Source organism: Sminthopsis crassicaudata, chromosome 5 (assembly GCF_048593235.1).
Source record: "Sminthopsis crassicaudata isolate SCR6 chromosome 5, ASM4859323v1, whole genome shotgun sequence".
Classification (NCBI taxonomy): Eukaryota; Metazoa; Chordata; class Mammalia; order Dasyuromorphia; family Dasyuridae; genus Sminthopsis; species Sminthopsis crassicaudata.
The window spans coordinates 71,067,135-71,083,860 of record NC_133621.1 but is presented as its reverse complement, the minus strand read 5'-3'; positions in this window follow the sequence as shown (position 1 = coordinate 71,083,860).

Sequence of the window (16,726 nt, the reverse complement as noted above, 5' to 3'; positions counted from 1 at the left end):
TTCAATATATAAATACATCATAATTGTGGGAGAAAATAACACTACTGGGAAGAAGAGAGGTTAGAAAAAGCTTCACAAAGAAGGGGTTACCCAAACACTAAAGGAAGATAAGGACATGGAGAGGTGATACAGCTTGTTCCAAGAATGAAGGAGATAGTTTGTGGGAAGGAATAATAATGGAAGACGGAATGTACTCAGAGAAGAGCTAATATTCCAATTATATTTTCTTTTTCTTTTTTCTAGACGGTGGAGAGTTAGTAAGCAAGTACCATAAAGTAAGACTGCAAAGGTCAACAATGGAGTTTACTTTGAGGGAACATAATAAATAATACGGTACGTGTTTAATTATGAGGAGCTTAAGCTTGTATATAAGAAATGAGTTACCACTACTTCTGAACTATGACTCCATTAGTATAATTATCTCTCAGTAAAAACATTCCTCTTGCCAATATGAAGTATCAACTGGGCTGGAACGGGACTCTAAGCTGTGGGTGGTCCAAGCTAAACAAAGCAGGCTAAAGAAAAGAGTCAAGAATCAAACAAAATTTTTTTTTTCTTTGTTTCTTTTGTTGCTTTTTCTTTCTTTCTTTCTGCTTCTTTTTCATTTTTGGCAAGGCAATTGGAGTTAAGTGACTTGTCCATGGTCACACAGCTAGTATTTAACTTAAACAGCTATTGTCAATCTCTGAAACTGAATTTGAACTCAGGTTCTCTTGACTTTATGGCCATCCACTGTGCCAGTTAGATGGTACCAGAACAGAAGTTTAATTTCAAAGTGAGGGAAATGGCTTGCAAGCAAAGGCATATTTGTCAGAGCTCTGCCTCTACTTGGGAAATAGAAGGTATAATTTAATGAAGAGAAATCTCAGTACTTTAACCAATAGTTGCTCGATGTACTATAGTCCTGACATTAAGGGGGTAACAGCCACAATGTAACATCATAGTAGGGCTTCATGACCAGAAACAATTCTGGGTTTTGTTGTGGCTGAGATCATCCAGACGGTGAATGCAAAGGCTTGTTGTTACTCTATGCTCAGGGCACAGTTTGCTTGCTGAGCCTTAGCTCTGGAAAATGAATGTGTTTCCTAATATCTTGATATTACCATCACCCATTCTTCAATTTATAGTCTTTGAAAGTTGTTTAAATCACTGAAAGATTATTTTTTGCAGTTACATGCAAAACAAAAACAAAACAAAACAAAACAAAAACAAAAATAAAAACAAAAAAAAAAAAAAAACACACACACACAAGTCAAAGGCAGAATCTGAACCCCGTTCTATATTCTGACAATTTTCTAATTATTGTTCATGTTCTCTTCCACCATGTCTATTAAGGGGGGAGAAGAAACTATATCTAAAATAACTTTTAACCGACCCATTGACTCTGTGCAACCTAATTATATACCAACACTATCAATACATCATTTCTTTTCCCCCAGACTTGTGATTTCATTGAAATTGGGAATGCCCAATAAGGAGACTCCTTTTACCAATGTGAGTAGCTATCTGCTCTATAGTTTAGAGAGCTAAAACAAAATCTAGTAAAGTAAATTTTAAGCTGACCTCAGAGCCAGCTGAGAATGAGTCCAACCTCTGACACTTCCTGGCTCCATAACCCCAGGCAACTCACAATCTCACAGCACTCTAAGTGACTCTCTAAAACTGTAATACCCAATATGTTAAAATTAAAAATGTATTTTTCAAAGTATTTTTCCCTCAGCAAGGAAACATGTGACTGGTGAGGATATTACCACCACAGAACAGAAGCCGAGATTTACAGCAAAGCCAGGACACCAGCAGAGGAGAGCTTTGTAATCAAAGTTTCAGAGAACAAATTCCAGTCCTCCGTTTTCAAGTATCCCACAAGGATTCACAATTATTCTGCTTAAAAACCAAACTATCCTGAAGGAAAAGAATCATTGAGGAGCCAGCATGGAGGATCATGGAACTTAAGTTCTCCAGTTGTCCTTGTGGAGAAAGTTCTCAAATTTACCCCAAGGAAACCTCTTTGGGGACAGATACTCTCTATGAAACATTTTCTCCATTCTGCTAGACTAGACGGGAAAATTTTCTCGGAGGAAATGCCTGTTCCAGACTCTTAAGGGAGTCCAGAAACACATTCAAGATCTCAAAGGAGAAGGCTGGATTTTTCAGGATATTCTCTCTTTTTATCACTTTTCTAACCAAAATAAAGTATATTCTTCCCTAGTGCATACATTTTCACCCCTCATTTGTAAGAAAAATACTTCTTGTACCTGCCTTGTTCTTCCAGGATGTTTTGCAAAGTACTTATTTAAAATGACTAATCTATTCCTCCCAGCTTTCCAGACCAATATAGCCTTCCCAGGCTTCTTCAGCCAAGTGATCTCACCCTCCCGTGAACTCACAGCTCTTATTGTCTCGACCATTCATTTGACAATTAATCATTGTGACAACTCTGCTATTACTGTCTTATATTGTTATTTAACCCTTTTGTTTTTCACATATCTATACCTTCTATCCCCAACTAGATTAAGTTCCAAGAGAATAGAAACTATTTCTTTCCCTTTCTCCCACAGTATTTTGCTATGATAAATAAATATGTTCTGATTGATGGACAGTTGACTAACATTGCTTGTAACCTATCTATCATATTGCTTTGTTACAGACTCCTAGAATTTCAGGGTTGGAAGGCACCTCAGCACCCATCAAGTCTTTAGTGAAACTAGAATCTCCCATAAGTGGGGCAGAAATTTCATACTCTAACCTTCTAGTTCCTACAGAAATAAGATCTTACCATTATGTTCTTTTTTTTCCAGTATGTATGAGTGATCATCTATTTCATAATCCTTTCTAAATCAAAATGCTACCTGCTGGTATTTTTATAGGTCTTTGTTGTTTTTGAGACTATTGTCAACTTCTTCAGCATATTATCTGCTTAAATAATTGTGCTGTCTTTCTCAATAGTTCAGTCATAGTTTCTGTTTGGCGTTAAGGAACATGGTGCCTGTCACTTAATGGAAACAATGAAAGATGACATAGCATCATGTTAAAATTTGAGAGCAAGACAGAATTTGAAGCTGTATTAGAGAACAAAGAATGTTGATTTCTACAGATTTGACTTTGGAAGTTCACATCACTCTCAATGTACATTATCTAATTCTAAGCTAGATGCTATATGTTAAGACCAACTCAATTCAACAAATGCTTATTAAATACCATCTTGGCACTAAGTATTGGGGAAGCAAACATGAAAAATGGCATAGTCTTTGCTCTCATTTATACTCTAGTAAGGAGACTACAACATGCACACAGATAAGTTATTGTTGTTCATTCTTCATTTTTGAAGAGGACCAAGGTCATCACTGAGTGATATCTTGATATGTTCATAGATTGAAGTAAGGTAGAACTGCACAAAATCACGTGCCTCATTTTCTCATCCAGAGTTAATGAAATCCAGTGGCAAGACAAAAAGTCAGGATAACTGGTGATAGTCCAGGATGCAGTGGATAACTTTGGCATCTTCAATACCTAACCAAGGCCATTTACCAGGAAAAGTCTTCATATGCATGGGATAGACATTCCCCTAATTCATCAATGGGTCTGAGTCCCATCAGTTACCTTCAAACAAGTTTAGCCCATCTGCCAAAACAATTTTACCACGGTGTGTGTGCTGCCCATGCTACAACTTCTTAAAGCCACATGTGACAGTTGAGTGAAAGATAGACATCAAAGGTGGATGAGCAGTCCTGAAAAGGACTTAGCAAGCCCTCATACTGTGGTGCTAATTCTCCTTTAACACCCCGTATACTCCACATAGATAAATATAATACTAAGGGAACTCAGTAAGTATTAAATAATTTTGGATGGGGGGCAGCTAGGTGGCGCAGTGGATTGAGCACCAGCCTTGAATTCAGGAGGACCTGAGTTCAAATGTGATCTCAGACACTTAACACTTCCTAGCTGTATGACCCTGGGCAAGTCTCTTAACCCCAGCCTCAAAAAAAAAAAAAAAATAATAATAATAATAATAATAATTTTGGATTTCAATCTGACATTAAGAAAGAAAAAAAAATAGTTTATTTCTCAATAGGTCTCACATCACAGTTATTGGATAAATGATCTGAGATTTTACTGGGATGGGAAATCCCTTCAAAAATACAGATAAGAAATCTAAGCTCTCTAATTGAGTGCACTTCCCCAAAGCATATGGAAAATAATGATTAAGTGATTTGTCCAGAGTTTCATAGGTAGAAAACCATATATAAGAAATGAAATTTGAACCTCAATCTTTCTACCTTCAAATCCAACACTCTATCCATTGTGTCCTGCCTCTATCATATTTCCTATCTTCAATACATGAATCCTAACCCAAATTAAGTATCTATTTTGTCAAGCACACTGTTAGGCACCGGATATAGCAAACTACACATTATATATCAGAGAACATACCGTCTAATATATGCACAAGTGATTTTGTGCAGGGACAGCTAGGTGGTGCAGTGGATAGAACACCAGCCCTGAATTCAGGAGGACCCAAATTCAAAACTGGTCTCTGACATTTAATACTTCGTAGCTGTGTGATCCTGGGCAAGTCACTTAAGCTCAGCCTCAGGGGGGAAAAAGGTGATTTTGTGCATATATTAAGAAAAAGAGCAAGGACATAGGAAAGGTCAAGCAGAAGGAATGATCAACTGAAATGAGGTGGAAAGCCATTTCTAGATGGAATATTTAGGAAGTTTCATGGAAGAAGCAGAATCTAAGTTGGGCCTTGAAAGATAAGGATTTCAATAAGCATTTGTGGGGAAACAGTGTGTTCCAAGCATGAGAATTGCCCATTAATACCTTAGAAGGACAATATCAAGAAATGATCACATGTTACAAAAATATATGAGACTTGACTGGAAAGGTAGGCTGGAGGCTTTCTGTGAAGGGCTTTGAATGCTAGGGTAAGGACGTTATATTCTATCCTGTACACAAATAGAAGGGCACTGAAGGTCTTTGAGCTGGAGAATATGACGCCAACTGGTAAAGACAGCCCTTCTTTCCCCCCAGGTTGGAGAAATGAAGTAGAGAGGAAAGCAGATAGTGTTAATAGCTAATAAATTTGTATGAATGCGGACCCAAACTTTGAAGAAATTGTAGTAGCCCTTACAGCCGTTTAACTTAAAATCAGTATTTTTGTAAGAGGCTCCATCTTGCTTTATACACTTTCATAAAGCTCCTAGCTGATCATGGTCATCTACTAATGGGCTATAGAATTAACCTTCAGCTAAAACCAAAGGGCTGTCAAACCATGCCTACCCTTTGATCCAGCAGTGTCTCTACCGGGTCTTTATCCCAAAGAGATCATAAAAAAGGAAAAGGGCCCACTTGTGCAAAAATGTTTACAACATTTACAAAAAGGTTTGTAGTGGCAAGGAACTGGCAACTGAGTGGATGCCCATCAGTTGGGAAATGGCTGAATAAATTATGGTATATGAACTGTAATGAATATTATTACTCTATAAGAAGAGATCAATAGGATGATTTCAGAAAGGCCTGGAGAGACTTACATGAATTGATGTTAAACAAAGTGAATAGAACCAAGAGAACATTGTACACAGCAACAACAAGATTATGTGATGATCAACTCTGATGTTTATAGCTGTTTTCAACAACAAGGCGATTCAGAACAATTCTAATAGATTTGTGATGGAGAGAGCCATCTGCATCCAGAAAGAGGAGTTTGGTGATTGAATGTGGATCACTATTGTTATAACGGTTTGCTTGTTTGTTTGTTTTTTTCTTTTTTCATTTTTCCCCTTTTAATCTGATTTTTCTTGTGTAGCATGATAAATGTGGAAATATGTTTAGAAGAATTACACATGTTTAACTTATATTTGATTACTTGCTGTCTAGGGGAGGGGGAAATGGAAAGGGAAGGAGATAAATTTGAACACAAGATTTTGCAAAGGTGAATGTTGAAAATTATGTTTGCATGTATTTTGAAAAATAAAAAAGTTTTTATTTTATATATATACATATATACATATATACATATATATATATATATATATATTTTTTTTTTTTTTTATAGAGAGACTCAAACTTCGGAAGCTACCACGTATGCAATCTCATTACCCTGGATCAGACTAAAATGGAGACTGGGCAGATGGCAGTCAAAAAAGTCAAATTGCACACTCTCTTATAGCCTTTTTGTATGAGTAAAGTAGGAGTCCACATGATTTACATATTCATTAAACCCTTTAGATAGAGGTAGGTGTAGCTGTGTCTCTGTTCACTGATATCCCAAACCTGACTACCTCAGCATGATAAGATCCTAAAATATCCCAAGGCATAATCAACAAAAGAGCCAAAATATCTTTTGGATGTGTACTTCATCCATCCACTCTTCTCTAAAACTAACTCAAAAAAGGTTGTATTAGGCATTCAAGATTGTTGCAAGACAAACAAATTTATCTAACATTGTCTCACAAAACAAATAAGTCAGAGATTCCTAGACTTTTGCAAAAGGGATTTTAATTTCCCAGTGTCTCAGGATCCCAGGTGAGAGAATGCTAACACCATAGTCACTTGAGGGAAGGAACTGGTGGTTTCCCTGAAATCTCACAGAAGACTTGGATGAATCTATGTGATAGGAGAAAAACAGGACAAATGCTGCCAATTGAGCACATCTGGATCACGGTGAAGCTTCCTTCTAAGCATCCACAGTCAGATGCACTGCCAGACTTTATGGCTCTAATGCTCATTAAATGATCCAGATGTGCGCTATTTACTTTATTGCACTATTCTCCCCAAGGTATAAAGATCTAGCCTTAGTTAGGAGTGCTTGGTGTTGGCTCAGCCAAATGGATGACCTAGGAAATGGGAAGGATTTAGAGTCTTTCTTCAGAATCTGGGCAAAAAAACAAAAGTTGATCTAGCAAATTTTCTGTGAGATCTGTATGGTCAATTTGCTTAAAACTTCATGCCTGGGTTTTGGAGACTGCCTAAGGTCAAAGTGGCAATAATGTATGTTAACCCCTCCAAAGGCTGCTTTTACACATATTCTCTCATTCTCACCCTTACCGTAGCTCTCTGTCTCTTGCCTCTCTCCCTTTTGCATATATTGTACCTGGGCTTAGGGGCAAATGGAACTTGCAATCATATATTCCTATGTCTCAAGAAGAAACCCCATAATTTTCCATCAGTCATTCACTTTATTTATTCACAATGGGCATAATCCATGAAAACTCATCTTGCATTTTTCATGTCACTCAATTCAATTTGCTGAGCACTTGCCATTTACTGTACCAGACAATGCAAGCAGAGGAAACAAGGGAAGCAATGAGTAAGTCAGAGCTCTCTGGGACACATGGGTGACATAGTGGTTAGAATACTGACCTTCAAATCAGGAAAACCCAAGTTCAAATGTGGCCAGTTGTGTGAATTGGGCAAGACACTTTTCTTTTCATTTTTTCAGGATAGGGGAAAGGGGAAACATGGACAAAAATAAGTACCATTAAAGAGAATCAGCATTACAAGAGTTTTTAACCAAAAATAAGGGAAGCAACATGGAGGAGACAACATTTGAGAAAGGCTCTGGGGGATTTCGGTGGCCAACGATGCAACAGGGCAACACTCTAAGAAAAAGACTTAGTATGGGGCAGCTAGATGGCACAGTGACAGTGGTCCTATGTGGATCCTGGAGTTGGGAGGACCTAAGTTCAAATCCAGCCTCAAATATCTCCTAGCTGTATGACCCTGGGCAATTCACTTAATCCCAATTGCTTGCAAAAATATTTTTAAATAAAAATGACATAGTACTAACAAATCTGAAGAGATGAGAAAGCACTAGAAGCATCAATAGGTATGAAACAGTGAGAAAATTAAATTTAGAAGAAAAAGTTGGATGTAAAATGTTGAGAATTTTGAATGGCAGGATAAGGACTTGAGAACTTCTATAAGCAAAAGGGAGTCATTTAAGGTTTTTAAACTATTAAACATATAATATAAACAGAGTTGAGTTTGTGAAGAGTATTCTGATATATCTCTACAGAATGGATTGAATGAATGGGGGAACGCCAGGACAAGATAGAATAGTGAGAAGGCTATAGAAAGGTCCTAAAGATCCTATTTAATAGGAATAAAAAGAAAATCAATAGAAAAGATTTAAAACTAGGACTGTTAAAACACAAAAAATGATGAGATGGGGAAATAGAGGAATGGAGAAAGAAGCAAAAAAATGTCATTATGGTTTCCAACCACAGTTGATGAAATTCATAAAGAGATTTAGAGTCCAAAGGGATCTCACAGAACAATGACCTTACATCCAGTGTCCTCATTTTATAGCTGAGAAAATAAAGGCACAGAAAGTTATATGATTTGAACAACTAGCGTCTGAGGTAGGACTTGACCCCAGATCTTTCTAGTGCCTTTTCCACTATTGTCAGAAGACAAGCTGAATTATAAACACATCAAAGTCATAGGAAATACCACTAAAAAGTCTAGATGGCACTGTCTCAGGGGAAGTTAGAAGCATGATGTGGAGTTTGGGTCAAGGCTCAACATATAATTTAGGGAACCAAACATATAGTAGGTGAAGTCTTGGAAAAATAAGCTCTCCAAAAGAGAAAATGTCATCTAAGAGGCCATGACACCATTAATTTTGGTCATTTGTCTATGTACAAATAACAAAGTAAATAAGGAGGTTGAGCTCTATTTCAGGAGTGGGAATGTGAGGAGCTCCTAACACCATCTAGAAATGATGCATAGTGACAGAAGATGATTGATTTGTTTAAGCATTTCTGTCATATATATTTAATGTACCTGTGTGTCATTTCTTCTATTGACATGTGTACAGGGAGGCAAGAAAAACTTTAAGCATCCTCAAGAGGCATTGGATCTTGTCAAAGTAAACTCCATTGACAATTCAGAGGTATTTTTGGTAATGGAGTATCCCTCATTTTAAGGGCATTCTAAGGGGGATAGAACTCAAGCTAAATCATACCTTGGGCTTATTTCATCTTTCTATATCTTTAACAGACACAATCAATACAAATAATTGTAACTAACTATAGTTATAGTTAGCTAACTGAGATTTCCACTGACTCCCCAGTGGTCTAAATTTCAAAAAAAAAAAAAAATTAAGGATAGGCCAAGATTCCCAGACAGTTCACATACCCAAAATGGTTCTGTGATTTATATCTGGAATTCTGGTGGCAAGTCTTTATATTTGCTTGAGCAATGACTTATTCAGAGTATACATTTGTTGACTTCAACTTGGCCAAAACAACTCCAAACACAACTATTCTTTTTTTTCATCATTCATTTCTAATTTCAGTTACCACTAAATTTAAAGAAAATATAAATAAATATGTTTAAGATGAATCACTTCAGCTCTCTGACACTCACAGTTTTATCATCTGTTAAATGAAGATGTTAGACTAAATTATTCCTAAAACCCCTTCTCTTGGGGAAAAAATAAACTTATGCCTTCTGTACAGAAGAAAGGGTTTTTAGACAAACCCAAAGTGGGGTTGTTTTGCTTGACTATGCATATTTGTTACAAAGGCTTTATATTGTTTTTTTTTTTGGGGGGGGGGAGTTGAGGACTATTACAGAAGAAATATGAATTATATTTTTATGTGTTGGGAAAAAAGAATTTTTTAAAAATTCTATGCTATGTGTTCCAAATACTTTACTTTTTTTTTTCTTTGTCTAGATATGAGATCTCATCCTAGAGAATTTCCAGCATGGAAACTTCTCCCATTGAACATTCTATACTTAGTCTTGAAAATAAATCTGGGAGCATTGGGAAATTAAACTTGGCTGCCTTGGTAACACGGCTAGCATGTTTCAGGAAAGAACGTCAACTTAGGTCTTGTTGAGACCAAGACTGGTCTCTGTTCACTAATCCAGTAGGACGAAGAAAAAAAAAAAAAAAAAAAAAGACAGAAAGAAAGAAAGTCAACCGGCAACAAAAAATTAATCCCTGTCCTTGGTTACTAGATACATAGAGACTAGACATCTTGCCTTTGTGCTGTTCACATTTCTAAGAATAAGCTGAAGCAGAAACTGACATCACAGCTTCCCACAAGTAGAATATTATTGTAAGATAATTTACCATAGAAAAATGTTACCTATGGACTCTATTATATATCAACTGCTCTCTTTAATCTAATGCTAAAATCCTCTAAGTATGGGAGACTTTTCCTGAAGAATACCTAAGGCATGGGGTATGATAATGTTGCTGGACACATCCATTAATATAAAACCATTTAAAATGAATTTTAGGAAAAGAAAAAAGAATCTAGTAACTCCCTCTCTTCAAAAGCAGTTTTATTCATTCTACAACTTTAGCCAGTAGTCTTATGAAGTCTCAGTCTATGTATTCAACTGTATCATGGGAGTAGAAATTGTATTTTTATAGGTATGTGTGTGTGTATGTATATATATATATATATCACACTCAAATTTACACATCCAGCTTTGGTCAGCTAGATGTCAAATTCACCAAATGGACAGCCATGGAAATAGCATTTTCACTTTAAGTTGTTGAAATGAGAATTTATGAATTTTTTTAAATTCTTTGAGTACCCTGTTCATAAACACTTAGTTCTAGGTGTATGTAACTATGGGGTAATGATTAGAGCTGGCCTGGGAATCATGAAATCCTGCTTCCAACACAAATAGACTATAACCCCAGGTAAGTCATTTGCCCATTTAGCCCACAACACTACCAAGTTTGGCCCTAAGTTAATCAAAATGTAATAGGGGAAAATGTAATAAAATAAATAAAATATATAATATTAATTTTAGAACTAAGTCAGTATGTCATCTACAGGAATCCTTATACACAGTTTAGTCGCCCCCTCCACTTCTATTTTTTATTTGAGTTCAAAAATTGTCAGACTATAAATTATGGAAAAATTCCTTCCTCCATTGGTATAGAGTGCTTGCTCAACTTTCGGTTATTTGTGACAATAAAATCACAGATCTAATCTCTGTCTTTATCTTCTAACATATGGGCATCATGACCACAAATTTTAAAATATTTTAAGAACTTTATGAGAGATTTTAACTGAGCACCAACTTTCATTTCACTATTTTGTACTCAACTATGAGACAATAAAGAATTAAGTTGAAATATGAAAATGGAAAATTTCATTAATCCAGATGTTCTTCCTCTCCACAACTCCAATCATGTTTGTAAATATCCAGATAACTGATATTCCAGATGTGTAGCACACATTCAATTAAATGGCTTAACTCATTCTTGTCTTTTGGTTTTCTCCTGTATACTTGAAATTTCATCCTCCACATCAATTATATTCTTATAAAATAATTTTATTAATTAACAATTAAATTCCATATTAAACTTTTCAGGTTTTGCAATAGCCTTATGGGAGAAAGATTGAAGGTAGAGCCAATTCTTCCCAAGTCTGAATACATTTTATCCTTTTAAATATTCATACAGATTACATTTAAATCTTACAGATCATTTATTAACACTTTAATATTTGACTCTTTTAAGTAAATGTGAGGTTTCCCACTGACCCATCAGCTGAGAATGTGCAGTGGCAGCAACAGCTGCCAAATCAGTAGCTTGTGAAGTATTTCAAATGACAATATCCAAAGCAAGGCGCCTTTGGAGAGGCAACTTTCTCACATTCAACTCCAAATTCAGCCTGGATTCATCAAGTGTATGTGATGAATCGACAACACCTACTTGTTTTGTCCGAGATTCTATGAAGAGATCACCACAGATGTTTGCAGTTTGGTGATTTCAGGGTACAAATTGATCCAAATGAGAACAGCTTCATATTGAATGCAATTTATCTTATTTTTTTCCTTTAGAACAAAATAAATGTTTGAGTATGCTGCTTCAAGCTTATTAAAAACAAAAAAAATTTTTTGGTAAGTTCACATTTCCCATCTAAATTGCAAAGCAAAACATTGAAGTCTGCATAACCTCACTTCTAAAAGTTGCAATATTCTCATCTTGTCCTGGAGCTTCTGAAGTTTGTTCTTCTTTATTGCTTCTATTATTTTAAATTGATAGACCCAGAAACCTATTATACTAAAAATGCATAGATTTAAGATAGAAGAAAGCAGTATGATCTGAAGCCCTAATAGATTGTTCCTAGCTGAAGCTTCAAGTCTTATGAAATCAACATCAAATTACTGGGGATTTGTGTATGTGCATGTGTGCGTGTGTGTGCATATGTGTGTGTGTATGTATGTATGTTTTGTGTGTGATGATAATACACATAAGCTATATCTAGAAGTAAAAGAAAAACTAGAAGCAAAAAAGGTAAGAGAAAAGAAGACGGAAAAGAGGAGAAGGAAAAGGTTGGGGTTTGGCAAATCTTAAGACAAGGGGAAAAGGGACAAATGCAGAGGATAGTATATAAGTATTTGAGATAAGGAAAAAAGGGCAATAAGCCCATAAAGGGCTGATGGCCAGGGGGGAAAAAACTGAAGGGGAACAGTTGGAGACACAATGAGGACAAATAAGACTAAAGGCAAGATGCAATAATAAAAGATTATGGTTACATCAAGGAGTTTGGGCATTGATAAACGTGGAATTAGTGACAAGATCAAAAGTATGATAGCATGTAGCTGTAGTAGAAGGGAGAAGTAGGTTGATAGACAATAACTACCAGAATTTTGATCTTACAGATTTGTTACAGCCCAAAATGTCATTATCTTAAAGACAATTTGGTAAGTAATCTTACTGAACACTAAACTCATTTTGTTCTTAGAATGCAGATAGTCTCAGGACTACATTCAAAGATCAAACACAATAAGATTTGCAAGAATTTTGCTCAACTGTCATAGTCCTCAAGATCCCAAGGTCCTAGCTATACCCTGATAAGGCACTGAGGTATAACTGTCATATAGGAAAATATTTTAAGTGATCTAGACGAATGGATGTTTTAAAAAGAATATATCAACATAAATTAGACCATGAGCCCTTAGAAGGAGGAAAGAGTATAATTACCATAAGTTGTCCAGTTCTACTGATCAATTCAGTTTGGGCGTTTGCTAAGGAAATATCCAACTCTAGCAACATTCTTTACAAAGGATGTTATGCTATTAAAGAGGCTATTTGGTACAGGGTACTTTGAACTGGGGAAACCTAAGTTTGAATCTTTTCTCTGATACTTATTCAGTTTCATCAACTATAAAATGAAGAGTATAAAAACTACAATATCTATTTGAGAGTGTTTGCAATGAGGATCAAATAAGATAATGTATGTAAAACAATTTGCAAACTTTAAGGCTCCAAACAAAAGTGTTATTATTAGTGTTAACACGCATCTATCAAAATAGGTCATAATGCAGGAAAGACTCAACAGCATCTTATTCATCACTATAATTGGTAACAAGCTAAGAAGCCTGACCCGGTGAAGCAACAGCCACCACTGAAAATCAGTTGAATGATTGAGAGGAAAGGGTCCCAATGTAGACTTGCACTCATTCTGCCTTCTGTGAAATTATTCAGCCAAAGGCACCACTTCAAAATCTACAGCATCCACACCAAAAACTTTAAAAAGACACAAGCATTCATAGCTGAAGAGGATGAAACTTTTTTTCTCTTCTAAGTTCTAATTAAGTTATTTTCCCCACAAGATTTCTTGTCATTTAGATCAATATAGTGTCATGAGTTTTTTTTTTCTTCAGGACATAAATTAAAATGATATAAACAGATTCTCCTTCCTTTGTCTATGGAATCCAAACAACCTATTCCTATCAATAGGCCTAAAAATGGAGATATGAGTTGCTTTGAATAAGCCCCCTCATTAAATAGAAATGGTTTTCATAAAAACCCCACCTACATAGTTCTGGTGTGAGAAAAGAACCGCCAACCTCTAAGAAATTCAGTTTTAACTCCAGATTCTGGATTTCTGAATGCTAAAAACAGCAGGTATAAAAATCTCAGAATTTACATTTCTGACTAATTAAAAAAGTTAATGAGGGCTGAATCCCTTGCTTCTATTTCCTTAGGTTAGCACTTTATCTTCCACACGTGCAGAAAATACTTGCTCGGGGGAGGGGGATCAAGGAGGCTCTTTATTTTTTTTTAACCTATTATGTGTACAAGGCAAATTTAGATTTGCCAGTGTGCACAATATTATTAAAGTTTTTATCAAAGAATCTTATAGGCAAAAGTTTTTGGAAACACTTTCCATTTGGGGTATTTTTGTAATCTTTTATTAGTTCTTTCTCACACTGAAATAGAAAATCAATAGTTCCTTTCTCATTTTACATAGGAAGAAATTAGGACTGGATGCCAATAAAAGTCTATTTTGCAATGGAATGAGAACTCAGAACCACTATCTTTCCCAACAGCCACTGTGTGCATCTCACTTTACAAAACACCCAGTAAGCTCCCTAAGGGCTCTACAAAAAGCCCAACCACACAGATAAAAATTCAAATTTCAGTCAATAAAATGAACATTTAGCATCAAGACTCGGAACTATTATTGTAAAATGAAGAGAAAGCTATATAAGATCAGTGCTTCCCTGACATTCATCCAGCAAACCTTGTGCCCTACTTTCCCCCTTCACACCTACATGTTCTAAATGAAAGTAGTAATGAGAAGGAAAAAGAATGAGAGCAACACCCTTCTCATATTTTACCCAGAAGAACCTAATGGGGGAGAAGGGGGACACCATGGAGAACGATAATAATGATGATATTAGAAGTTTTCAAGAAAAAAGAAGCAACCTTGACAGTAGAGAAAATTTATCTTATTAGTTAGGTTACCACTAATAATAGTAATATCATAATAACAATAATAATAATATTATAATAAGCAATATTATAATAACATCTAGTATTTATGTAGTGCCTACTATGTGCTAAACACTTTACAAATATCTCCTCATTTTACAATTGAGGAAACAGGCAGTTCTTTAACATTAGCCCTTGCAAAACTTTGTGGTCCAATTTCCCTCCTTCCCCCACATCCTCCCCTAGATGGCAAGTAGTCCAATATATGTTAAACATTGTAGAAATATATGTTAAATCCAATATATGCATACATATCTATATAATTATTGTGCCTCACAAGAAGAGAAGCAAATTAAAATTCAAGCAAACAACAACAAAAAGAGTGAAAATGCTATTTTGTGAACCACACTCAGTACCCACAGTCCTCTCTCTGGGTGTAGATGGCTCTCTTCTCTACTGAACAATTGGAACTGGTTTGAACCATCTCAATGTTGAAGAGAGCCATATCCATCAGAATTGATCATTGTATAATCTTATTGTTGCCATTCATAATGATTTCCTGATTCTGTTCATTTCACTTAGCATCAGTTCATGTAAGGCTCTTTAGGCCTTTCTGAAATCATCCTGCTGATCTTTTCTTACAGAATAATAATATTCCATAACATTCATATACCATAATTTATTCAGCCATTCTCCAATTGATGGGCATCCATTCAGTTTCCAGTTTCTGGCTACCACAAAGAGGTCTACCACAAATGTTCTCGCACATAGAGGTCTCTCTCCCTTTTTAAAATCTCTTTGGGATAGCACTGCTGGATCAAAGGGTATGCACAGTTTGCTAACTTTTTGAACATAGTTCCAAATTGCTCTCCAGAATAGTTGGATCCATTCACAGTTCCACCAACAATGTATCAGTGTCCCAGTTTTCCCACATCCCTTCCAACATTCGCCATTATCTTTTCCGGTCATCAAGCCAATCTGAGAGGTGTAGAGTAGTATCTCAGAGTTGTCTTAATTTGCATTTTTCTGATCAATAGTGATTTAGAGCACCTTTTCATATGACTAGAAATAGTTTCAATTTCTTCATCTGAAAATTGTCTATTCATATCCTTTGACCATCAGAGTTGTATAGATTATATACATTTTATATAGATATAGATATTAAAGAAATATAGATTATTATAGAAATTATGTATAAATTAGAGTTAATTCTCTATATATTTTAGAAATGAAGCCTTTATCAGAACCTTTGAATATAAAACTGTTTTCCCAGCTTATTGCTTCCCTTCTAACTTTGTCTGCATTAGTTATGTTAGGTACAAGAATTCTTGAAGAGAAAAAAGGGATGAAACAATAACTGCTATGATAATGATGGTCTCAAGCAAGAAAAAATAAAAGGATTTTATGAATTAATAGTGGGCTCAGTTTGATGATATGACTCTCCAACAACAATCATGGTAATAATGAAGAAATATGATAGTGGGAGTGGAGGAAGGAGAAGAGGGTGACAAGACACAAGAGGTCATATGACACAAGGGAAAAGGGAATTCATGGGACAATGGTGGTATATAATTGAATTGATCAAACACCAGGTCAGATATGTAAAGGAAGGAAAACAGTAAGTTACTCTACTTGAAAAAGAGAGAATATTGAAATACTGGAGTCTATAGGAGAAAGAACAATTTTAAAAGTAAGGCAAGGATGCTAAGTTCTGAGAGAAAAATTAAAAAATTCAAGAGCATGAAGGTAGTGACAGTTTTTAGTTAGACTGAGATCCAAAATATGATGACCTTAATGGGTAACTGAAAAAAAATTAAGGAAGAGATGTGTCTGGTCTATTTTTAAACAACAGGATTTTTAAAAATTTCCATCCAAATGATTGGCACTAACTAAATCAATAATATATTTATTCCTCTCACCTTTATGACCCATTACTTTGTCATAGAAACTTCAATTTTATGGATAATTCACTTCCATTGTTTTCAGGGACACCATAAATAAATTTGATCAATAAATTTTGTT